This window comes from Corvus brachyrhynchos, unplaced genomic scaffold, assembly GCF_000691975.1.
Source record: "Corvus brachyrhynchos isolate BGI_N302 unplaced genomic scaffold, ASM69197v1 scaffold94, whole genome shotgun sequence".
Classification (NCBI taxonomy): domain Eukaryota; kingdom Metazoa; phylum Chordata; class Aves; order Passeriformes; family Corvidae; genus Corvus; species Corvus brachyrhynchos.
This window is the reverse complement of record NW_008238330.1, coordinates 11,000,563-11,011,243: the sequence shown is the minus strand read 5'-3', so window position 1 is coordinate 11,011,243 and position 10,681 is coordinate 11,000,563.

Here is a 10,681-nt window from a genome sequence, read left to right as displayed (position 1 = left end):
GACGGGCGCTGGGGATGCTCCGGGGCTCCCCTGCACCCCTCTGCCCGCCCTGCGGAGAGCTCTTCTCGAGGGCCCTTTCAGCACACCCAGGCAGGAGATGCAGTTTGCTGGTACTGCTGAGGGACTGCTAGTACTGGGCTAAGTTAGTCCAACCAGTACTTCCAGTGAGTTAAACGCTAGAGTAAAGTCGGGATGTAACATCCACATGCCGGCAGAATTGAAAATGCATCGGGGCCCACAAGGTAAGGGGGTAGCAGTGCCAGCCTGAGAGAGTGAAACAGGCTTGGATGGTTGCTGTTGGGCCACTGCTTCTCCTGGCATCAGGTCTCTCACTGACTCTGCAGTTCCTCACTAAATGTCCTAACAGGGAGAAGGGATAGGATGGCCCCAACTAAGCAAAAAGAGAGTTCTTACAGTTAGAACACAGCATAAGGACTTGGGATATCAGGATTCACTGTTTGACTTTGCTCACCCACAGCAGCCACTCAGTTCTTGATCTAACAAGCAACTGTGGTGATGCTGAAGTGTGTTCTTCTGAAAAGTTTGGCTGGCTTCCCAGAAATCCTCAGATTACGCAGGGACTTGGATTCATTCTTGTCAGTTAAACAAGTGCCCAAATATTTGTGGAATATGGCATCTTTGTGCCATAGCTCCCCATCTCCGTTATCAAATCCCCCTCCCTACCTCACAAGAATCTGATGAACACCTATCTGTGGCACAATGATTTCACAACAACAGAGCTCCTGAAGCATATCCACTGAGAGATAGATACTGCAGTTTCATCCCATTCTCCTCCAAACAGGCATAAAGATATAAACACAAAACATTTTGAAAAGAGGGTATCTCCAGGGATGCAAATTTTTCAGGAAAGGAAGGGAGTGCAAGACAGAAACAAGTCAGTGTGTGCTGTGAATTTGATGCCAGGGGTTTGCTGAGCTAGCAAATCCTGGAGTACTGCTCCTGACACTGTGAGGTGTGAAACAGAAAACAGGCAGGCAAACACATTTGCTAGCCCAAACCAGGAACACTCACCGCAAGTCTTCCAAATTAAAAATTATAAGAGACACCTTTTGGGGTATAGTTGAAGTCCTCTGTCAGAACCCCATGACTTTCTAATTAGAGACTTCAACATGATACTGGTGCAAATGTTAAAATGATATACTGTAAACCTGATCTTTTTTCACAATGCTGATAAAGTGCAACAAAAAGCAGCATTTTACTGAGCATATTATGCAAAAAATCCTGCTGATCCATAATTTGTTCACAGCATTAAAATCAAAAATTAGTCATTCTATTTATGCACTCACAGAAATCAACTTATATTACTTTTATAGTACAGTGACAACTATACAAAACTCATCAAAATATAATAAATTTATGACTTCCCTTGTCTTTTCTGCTTCCCTCTTCTTTGTTACTGTTTTGTAAAGCTGTGATTTATTTTTTCCTTATGCATCAGTACTTAATAGCATAACCATAAATGTAATCAAGTTCTCCAGGAAGCCAAGATTTTCCCTAATTTTACTTGGATCTCACAAGTCTTTAGCTTAATAGCAGCAGGACCATATTGCACCGATATGCATAGGTGAAGCCTCCAGGGAAAATCTGTGAATTAATCCAAAGGCAGGTTGTGCTGTCCCAGAATAACTGCGGGGCGAGGCTGCTTGGATCCCAGACTCTGCATGCTGTGTCATGCCTGGGAGCTGTGACAGCACACTGGCACGGCTTCCTGCTAGTGGGATGCAGCCTCTTGCACACCAGGATGCTGGTTGTTGTGCTCGGCTCTCTAGAAAACAGCCAGAAACACAGGATGCCCTGCAGGAATAAGGGAGACCTCATGCATCTGTGGCTTTGGCAGGACTTTCACAGAACATATTTGTGGTCTAGCTGTAAGCTGGAGCCTATCTCTGGGGTAACCTGGTGCAGGGGGCTGTGAGAAGGAGCAGGGTCTAAGCTCCATCTGTGTTTATCTGAGTCCAGATGAACACGAAGAGGGAGCTTTCTGTTCTCTATCTTACACTCCAGCACTAAAATAATACTTCTCATTCTGAGGCACGGATCCAATAAGGGCCTTGAATACCACCCTTTAGTTATGTGCCCACACAGCTATATGCCTTGACATTCCCTCTGCTTGCTAATATTACCTGCTTGTATTGCTAAATCACCCTTAAAAGGGCAAGAGAGTTGCTGTAAATTAGGACGGAACTGCTGAAAGTACCTGCATCCTCCTGCGGGTGGCATCAGAATGTCTTCAGTGGACCATGGTGTGCCTAGAAAAGAGACAGGAGAGGGATGATACTTCTTGCCGATTGCCAGAATCGTTACAGTGAGAGCGCATCTAAGAAGTTCACATAAATCAGCAGATCTTTAAATTAAACGAATTATTTAAAGTAGTAAGAATTAGCATCACTCCATCAACTCTTTTAATTCTGACAAAGAAACCTTTATTAAACCTCTCAGCCAAGCTCTGTACAGGTTACAGTTATCACAAGAGGAGGATGCAAATGCATGGTTTAAACTCTCAGTTTCAACAGCTTCAGCAAAATGGGAACTTTATCACCACCAAAAGTAGTTTCACACTTTTTCATGTAAGCCTCAAGGAGTCGGTTACAAATTGATGAATGCAAATAAATCATCACAGCTGCCCAACAGAACACAGAAGTGTTAAGTGTAGCCAGGATAACAAAGGCTACAAATGCAACCAGAGCAGGGATGTTCAGTGTTCTTAAGCTGTTGTGTTACAATTGTCGTGCTTGTTTCTGTCACCTCAATAGATCAGGAAAGACGTTATCACACTGAGACATGTCCCAAGCCAATATACATTTTGGAAACATTCAAGTGCTATATGTCTAACTACTGAGGAAATGACTGACTTACCTGCAGAGTATCTTGTGCTCATTTTAGAGTACTTTTTTTCAGAATTTGATCATGCCTTGTACTGTTCAGTTGCCCATATGACTAAATTGCACTGCCTGAGACCATAATCACAACAAACCTTAGTCAACTTGTGCCCAGCACAAGCTGTGAAAGGAGGAAAGCATGACCTTCAAAAACACATCAGGAAAAATGCTTCTTTCTTTTTTGTTTCTTTTTTTTTCTTCCTCTTCCTTAAAAGCATTTAAAATGATACAAGTTGGCGCTTGTTGCCCTTGCAAGCATTGATCTGCTCACCTGACATTTACATCTGACTTTCCTACCAGAAAATCTAGTGATTTTGCTTAGGAACTTCATTGGCACTGTTGCTTACAAAAGGCCTAGATTAATTTCATTAGAGACTGCATACTTGATCTCTACAATAACTAGTGAGGTGGGACCCTTTTTGTTTTTAAAGTTTAGGACTGTGAAACAAGGCTGAAGTTCAAACCATCTGCCTTCTGAAAAACTGGGTCCTTTCAGGGTATTTCCAGGAAAAGAAATCCCATATGCTGCCCTAAAACTCATCTCTGATTTATACTGACAGAGAATCAATTCCAGTCTACCATTTCCTACCATTAATTCATTCTTAACAAGGTGAGTATTGAAAAAAAAGTAAGATTTGTTTTCATGAGATTTAGAGTTATGAATCTGTGTGTACAACAGTCATCACAAAGAGTAAGTGGTTTTTTTCTTGTCAGCAGTGATGCTATTCTTAGTTTTGTATGTGGTCCTTATGTGTGTCATAGATAGGCACAATAGATACACATTGGCAGCTTTGATGATATTCGGAGATGAGCTGTCCAGGAAATTATCCTAAAACTAGGAAATTCCTCCCAGTCCAGGAAATTATCCTAAAACTCTCATCATCTTGGCAACAGAATTTTAACCAACACTTCCCAAGAGCCTCTGCACATTGTTGCCTTTAGAGGATTCTGAGCTACTAAACATGTTAGAGGAAATGAGAAAGACAAAGGAATTGTATATTAAAAAACACAAACCCACAACAACAACAAAACCAAAATCTACCTGGGCTACAGCTATAACTTTGGATCCCAATGGTTTTAGAAATCGTTCAGGCGTTTGTGTGATGTGTGGCACTATCTGAACCCTCACGCTGGACTCTTTTGGCTTTAATCCATAATCGCCCCGTGGTCCCTTAGCACAGCTTTGTGGCACCAAACAGCAGGAAAACTGACACCATTGCTGACACTAGGATGTGGTATTGAGTACTGTGACAAGACAAAGTACACATTAGCCTGAAGGCAGGGCTGTGCTTTGTAGCAAAAGAAAGCTCAGCGGTGCAATCTCTTGCTGCCTGCCACTGCTGAGTCACGGTCACTCATGCAATGGCATGACTGTGAGGAGCCTGAGCACTGCCCAGCAGCTCCCATGAAACAAGAGATTTCCCAAGAAAGACAATCATAAGCAGTAACTGATGCAGAAATTGATTCCAGTGACTTTTCAAGAGTGTATTATCTTCAGTGCCACCTGCTGAGCTACCTGACATCTCTGCAAATTGACACCAAGTGAAAGAAGGTGAAAAAGACAAAGATAACCTTGTTTCTCTAAAAGAGTCCCTTATTGGAGAAAATTATTTAAAAAGGAAAATAATCAAAGAAAGTGGTAAGGACTGAAGATTCTGAGGCACACAGAATCACCTCACCTTTACCTACCCAGCTTGCTAGGGGAACCTCATGCCACTTTACCATGGTACTATTATATAAATATTATATAAATATTATATAAATATACCACTACCGTGGTACTATTTCCCTTCCCCAGTGTATTCATCCCTTTTGCACAATCTCACAGCCCTGCTTATTGACATCAAATTGATCAACAGAGAAAATAATAAAAATAATCCTACCTCTAAATAAAAGCATTTGTCACTGCCCAAAACTGAACAAAGCAAAATTGAATCCTCCCTCATCCTCTCCAGAAAAGTCACAGGGGATTTCTCATGGCTGATGACAGTGGCCACCAGTGGTGCCAGTGTCTCTCATCCTGTAGCAATGCAAAGTAACTGTAGATGGGCTGCAGTGTGGAGCTTTATGGCTTGTTGGAGCCCTGGGTTCAGAGAATTTCAGTCTTTCAATGCTGACAGGCAGTGATCCTCAAAAGCACACTGCATTTGACCTGAGGCCTTGGGAAAGGCTTCCCAAATTATGTGATAGCACTGAGATTGTTGCTGTGTAATTAAAAAGAAGTTTGTTATATCAGTGGGTGGAATATGTAGAGATGTAGAAAATTTAGGTTTCTGGATATAGTAATATACATGTAACAAGATGGAGCATTTTGGGTGTCGGTTAGTTCTTCTTCTTTCTTCTTCCTTTTTCTTCACAAGTCTGGGTGATCTGGTATTGGTTCAAAAAGCCCGCAGTGCAGAACATGAATGATTAGTTATTGGATTATAAGTAAAAATAAATTAGTTGGCATTCCATAATTGGGTAGTTCGGGCTTTAAAAGGCCTTGGAGGTAGAACTCAGGGGCCATTTTCACCTTGTTAACTTCAAGGCACATACAGTGCAGCTGTATTATAGATAAGAAATAATAAACACCTGAGTCCGAAGAAAAACTCTGCATCTCCTGTGTTTCAATCCGAACTCTGAGTAAAAGAACCACAAGACAGAGGCAGATAAAGAAAAGAACAATGGCTGGCAACTGTGCTTCCACCTGTGGGGTTTAGGCATACAGTTCTGTTGGTTTCAGTACCTGTCTGTGTGGTTCTGGCTTTACTTGCTGGTTAATTTTTGAAGAACCACATAGCTCAGCAGAAATCAGAGTAAGCAGCCAACCACTCACTTTGCACAATTTGCAGGGCTCGTGGCTGTGTTCAGACTTAGTACTGCCTAAAACAAAGGAGTCCATTGCAGAAGGGGACCTGTAGCTTCTCTGTGGGCTCTGTAATTGTATTCAAAACACATCCAGCTACAGCTACTGCATATCACAGACAGACAATGTTAAGGACTTGCCTTACTGCAAGTCCCATAGTGCCACACCTCCCATATTTCATGAGTCTTCATGTCATCAGACAAGTAGTTAAGAGAGGCTGTTCCTCCCTGTGACTATAGGATCACAATTCTGGCTCCATTTACCCCTATATGGACCTTCCAGCTCAATACAGGCAGCCAGAATAGTTTTTCACTGGCCAGTGGTGGATTATGCAAGACCTATCCAACAAGTATGATGTTGTCATGGCATCGGGCAACATTGCAAACAGGCATTGGTCAGGGTGGCATAACCAAACTTCCACATTATGGGAAGGGATGGAGGATAAAAGCTCACAGTATGCGGAAGGAAACTGTTTGGAAGCTTTTTTGTCATGTCAGAATTTAATGTGGGTGAATTTAAAAGACAGTTAAAAATATAATCTAGCTGGCTAAATATCGTGGGAAACAAAGACATATCACACTATCTAGACAGAGAGATAATGTTTTAAAGTGGTATTACATTATTGAATAAAGTTTTCCTTATAGCAATGGTGAAAATGGAAGGAATTATAGTAGCACTTACCTAATACACTTTGGTGACAATTTTTCAAGGATAAGTTAATATACCAACACCTTTTCCTCTTACCAGCCTTTTCTGTGTTTTTTCTGTGCCCCCTCTACTCCCCCCAGAGCAGAGCTGAGAATGAGAAAAGGCTCCACCCTAAACCAAGCTGAGAATAATTGGTCCATCATAACCTTTTTTTCTGAATGAAACATGACATTTCACCTAGAAATAAAGATTCAGTTTAGTGTGGTTTTTTGGTCCATTGGTTAATAGGGGGTAAAGATTACACTTTGGTCATGCTGTTGCTGACATGTGCTTGGCCATTTGCCATTCTGGCTGCTTCTGGACAGATTTTTAGCTACCGTGTAGCATGTGCATTTCTATCACTGTCAAACAGCAATTGATTATGCCAGCCTCATGCTGTTTTCCTTGGAACAAAAAACTCTAAAGCTTGTTTAACAGTAAGTCTGTCACTTCCTCTCAACAATTGCCTGAGAGAGAAAAGCATCTTTTGTTACAAATGGTTTGCTTAAAAACATCCAGCTCCTTTTGTGCTGAAGTTTCACACACAGCAGGAGACTATCTGTGTTTCAGTAATAAACTGTATCTACTGTCAGGGTCAGAGGTGTTTTTTTGCAAGGTACCATGGTTCCTGGCAACACTTAGAGCCCTGATACCATAGAAGATATTTAATATCCCTTATCCCCTATATCCTACAGATGGTGATTTTTATTGGCTTTTATGAGAATATGAATAAGGAGGTACTGTACCAAATAGGAATTTACCAACAGAAGTACATTCAGAGCCCTTCAATAGCTTGTTATCTCCATCATTTAAAGACATCTTTAAAAGCTTGTTCTCTATAATAAGGTAATGGTATATGAAGGTAAAAATCAGTTTTTCACCATCACAACAGAAAATTCCTCTTCACATATCTTCTTAGTATCCTCTTAGCAAAAAACAGCGGAAAAGCATAATTTCAGTATCTTCTGATACAAAGCTAAGACTCCTAATTGCTCTGCATAGCTTTTAATAGGAAAAGGGGACACCTTAATGCAGTTGATGAATTCCACTTTTATTTGTGAGATTCTTTAGTATTTCACCATAGAGAAAAAATGTTAACTTATCTAACTTGTTCCTACATTCTCAGTATTTTTTTATTTTAAGCATTAAAAGCAGCTTTTCTAGGCCAAAATGACCTCTAGTGCAATTCTCTTCTAGTCATGCCATTAAGCAATGCCATCTTTTTAGCAGTAATGATTATGGAAACCATTGCTTCCATCTTCTTGCTATGGAAATCCAGTTGTGATGTCCAGGCAAACAAAGAGAGGCCGTGAAGATCAGCCTCTGAACAGGAAAAGAGTTGGCTTTCCAACTGGAAGAGAAGGGAAGAGAAGGAAGAATATCCTGCAGTATTTTCTCTTTTTCATTGTCAAATTTAGAAAGCCTTTGAGATTCCCTGCAATGTAGAGAAGAGCATAATTATACCAGCAACTTTTTGATTAGCAAATCAGAACTAAAATCACTGATGTCTGGCAGGCAGCATTCACAGACTAGTCACAATGCCATGATTTCCTGCTTCTTTCAATAGTTGACCCAGAAGCAGCCACAGCCTGGTTTTCATTTCTGTATTATGCAGTGTGCAGTATTAGTCTGGTCATCTGAAGTGTTATTATTACACATGGCTGCTTCAGCTCTTTGCCCCTCACTTTTTAAAGGGACTGCAGGTGTCCTGGAACAGGTAAGAGAAGGCAGACTTCCAAGGAAGAAGCTGCCGAATGGGCAGCTTCAGGAGCTCATAGATAAATGAATTAGAAGGAATTATATGAGAAATTCAAGACTGATGAAAAATTAATTTTCTCTCTCTCTCAGATTTAATTCAGCTAAACTTGAATTAAATTGAACTTGAGGTTCAATTTTTATTATTGCAGAAGCTGGCCTGGACACCAGCTCCACTTCTGCAAAGCATAAATTGGTGAGATTAATTGCTGAAGCCAGGGATCCCAGCTGAAACTGAAGCCCCCTTTGTTGGGGCTTTACAAGAATAAAATAAGCAGGTTGTGCCTAAGAATATGACTAGAGAAGTTGAATGCAAGAGGGCAAACAGTGGCACAGATTAAAAATGTGACTTCTTGAAAGAATTTGTTAACAAGCCAGTTTCAGAGCCAACAGTAGACCATAACTTCTGATAATAACCTTCCCAAATCAGCACCTGGTGTGCAAAAACTCCACAACCAACCAAATGGCATCAACTCAACCACAGGTTTTGAGCCTAGGGAAGTATTTGCTATTAAGCAGCTGTTACTTATTCAATAAAAGGATAAACTTTACATTTTGAAGTGTACAGTGATCCCAGTGAACATTTCAGGCAATATGAGCAATGTGGCTTGGCATAAGACCCAGATTTTCAGAAGAGAGGCAGAGAACTACCAAAAAAAAGTGTGTGTACACAACATATTTTCCACAATTGGTTATGGAGAACTGTAGCAAGGGCAGGGTGAGGAGGTGTCAGATGTTAACAGAGAGACCTGAGCCATTCTGCCAGCTGCTGTGGCTAGTGCTTAGAGAAAGAATTACCACAGCGACAAAGGTGGAAGAGGCCTTCAGGGGTGATGAAAATATACACTAAAAGCATTTTACACAAAAGGATGCTTGAAATGTGTTATTTGCAGGTATTTTAACTGCTAACATGTGAAGCAGGATGCAGACCATTTTCTCTCATTTCTGCTCTCATAGCAACAGAATAAGTGTTTTTAACAGGTGTGAGCAACGGAAATTCCGACAGAAAATAAAATATGCTGAGTGAAACAAGAATAAGGTGATCCTTACAGGGAGATTCCTGCCTTAAAATTACAGATTTAATTCCTGCCACATTAAAATGATGAATTTAATGCAGAATTCAATAGGGATCAGTCACAGCAAATCACATGCCAAGACAAGGACTTGAAAAAGCCCCACCCACTATATTTGTAACTGCACTTGTTAGAACTTGCAACTATTTTAAAATCTACTTGTTTAGGAGTGCAACTTTTCATACAGTTCAGCAAATCCCAAACCCTCTCTGATAAGATTAGGAAGAAATTCCGCCTATGCACAGGTTATTCTATATTAATCACCTGCCCACCGAGGCAATGGTAGCCCTCACAAAGATAAGATGACAGAACAAGATGAAGCATTGGTCTGATTCAGCATGAAAAGTTCTTACATGCTGGTGTTTAAGGTTTTCCCCAAAGTGCTGACTTTTATCCTCACTGACTTTAGTTCATACACAAGTGTATTAAACAAAAAAAAAAGAAAGATTGTCATCCTCCTTTCTTCAGACTGCTGGGCATGCCTGTGTTTTTTTCAGCCTATAACAGAGCTTCCAAAAATGGGGTCTGTGATATTTCAATGTTTCAGCAGCCATTTTGCATCATAAATAAAAGGGTTGAGGAATCCTTAGATTTCCTACAGAAAGGTTTTCTTTTGTACTGTGACTAACACTGCTGAGCTGATATTTTTCTGCATATTTGCTGAAGATGGAGGTTGAAGGTAACGAGAAGAACTTCAAGAGCACTGTGATTTATACATAAGTTTTAATGAGAATGAGTTATCTCCTGGTGTGTCCCTTTTCAACTTCTTTTTTTCAAGTTAACAAAATATTTCCAGGAATTTACCCTGATTGACCCGAACTGTTACCTGTGAAGATATTCAACCATCTGCTAAAATAATTTTTATATAGCAGCTTGCTTAAATCAAAAATATTAGCTGAAGTTCTAATTCCTGACCAAAGGGAAAGGGCTTGTGCACATCTGTGCCTCAGAACAGTTCTGATGCTCCCTGCAGGAAACCTGGAAAAAAATCAGAAATTCATAGGTTTATCCTTTCTAGGAACCTTTTTAACTTCTCTGTATGTGTCCTGTCTCTCTTCATGAATCTTACCTCTGGCACGTCATCTGAGCTTCCAGCTATAAACTCTTTCAGCTCTGTTTTGCTAACCTTAGGCTTGGGTTTATTTTCCATTCTAGACAATATTCAGGACTTTCAACATTATTATTAAGGACATATTTTATCATTTTATTAACAATCTTTCATTATGCATCTACTGTACTGCTGAAGCCAATTAGAAAAATAATTACTTTCCTGTGCCTGAGCAGGAAATTGGCTTAACTCCAGAAAAAAGTGCTCTCCAGGAAGGTTCCCATTAAAATGTAACTTACAATATGCAGTAGCCTGAACACTATTGATTCTATTTACTGAGTCCTACCTAGCCACAGTGTTTATTTCCCAT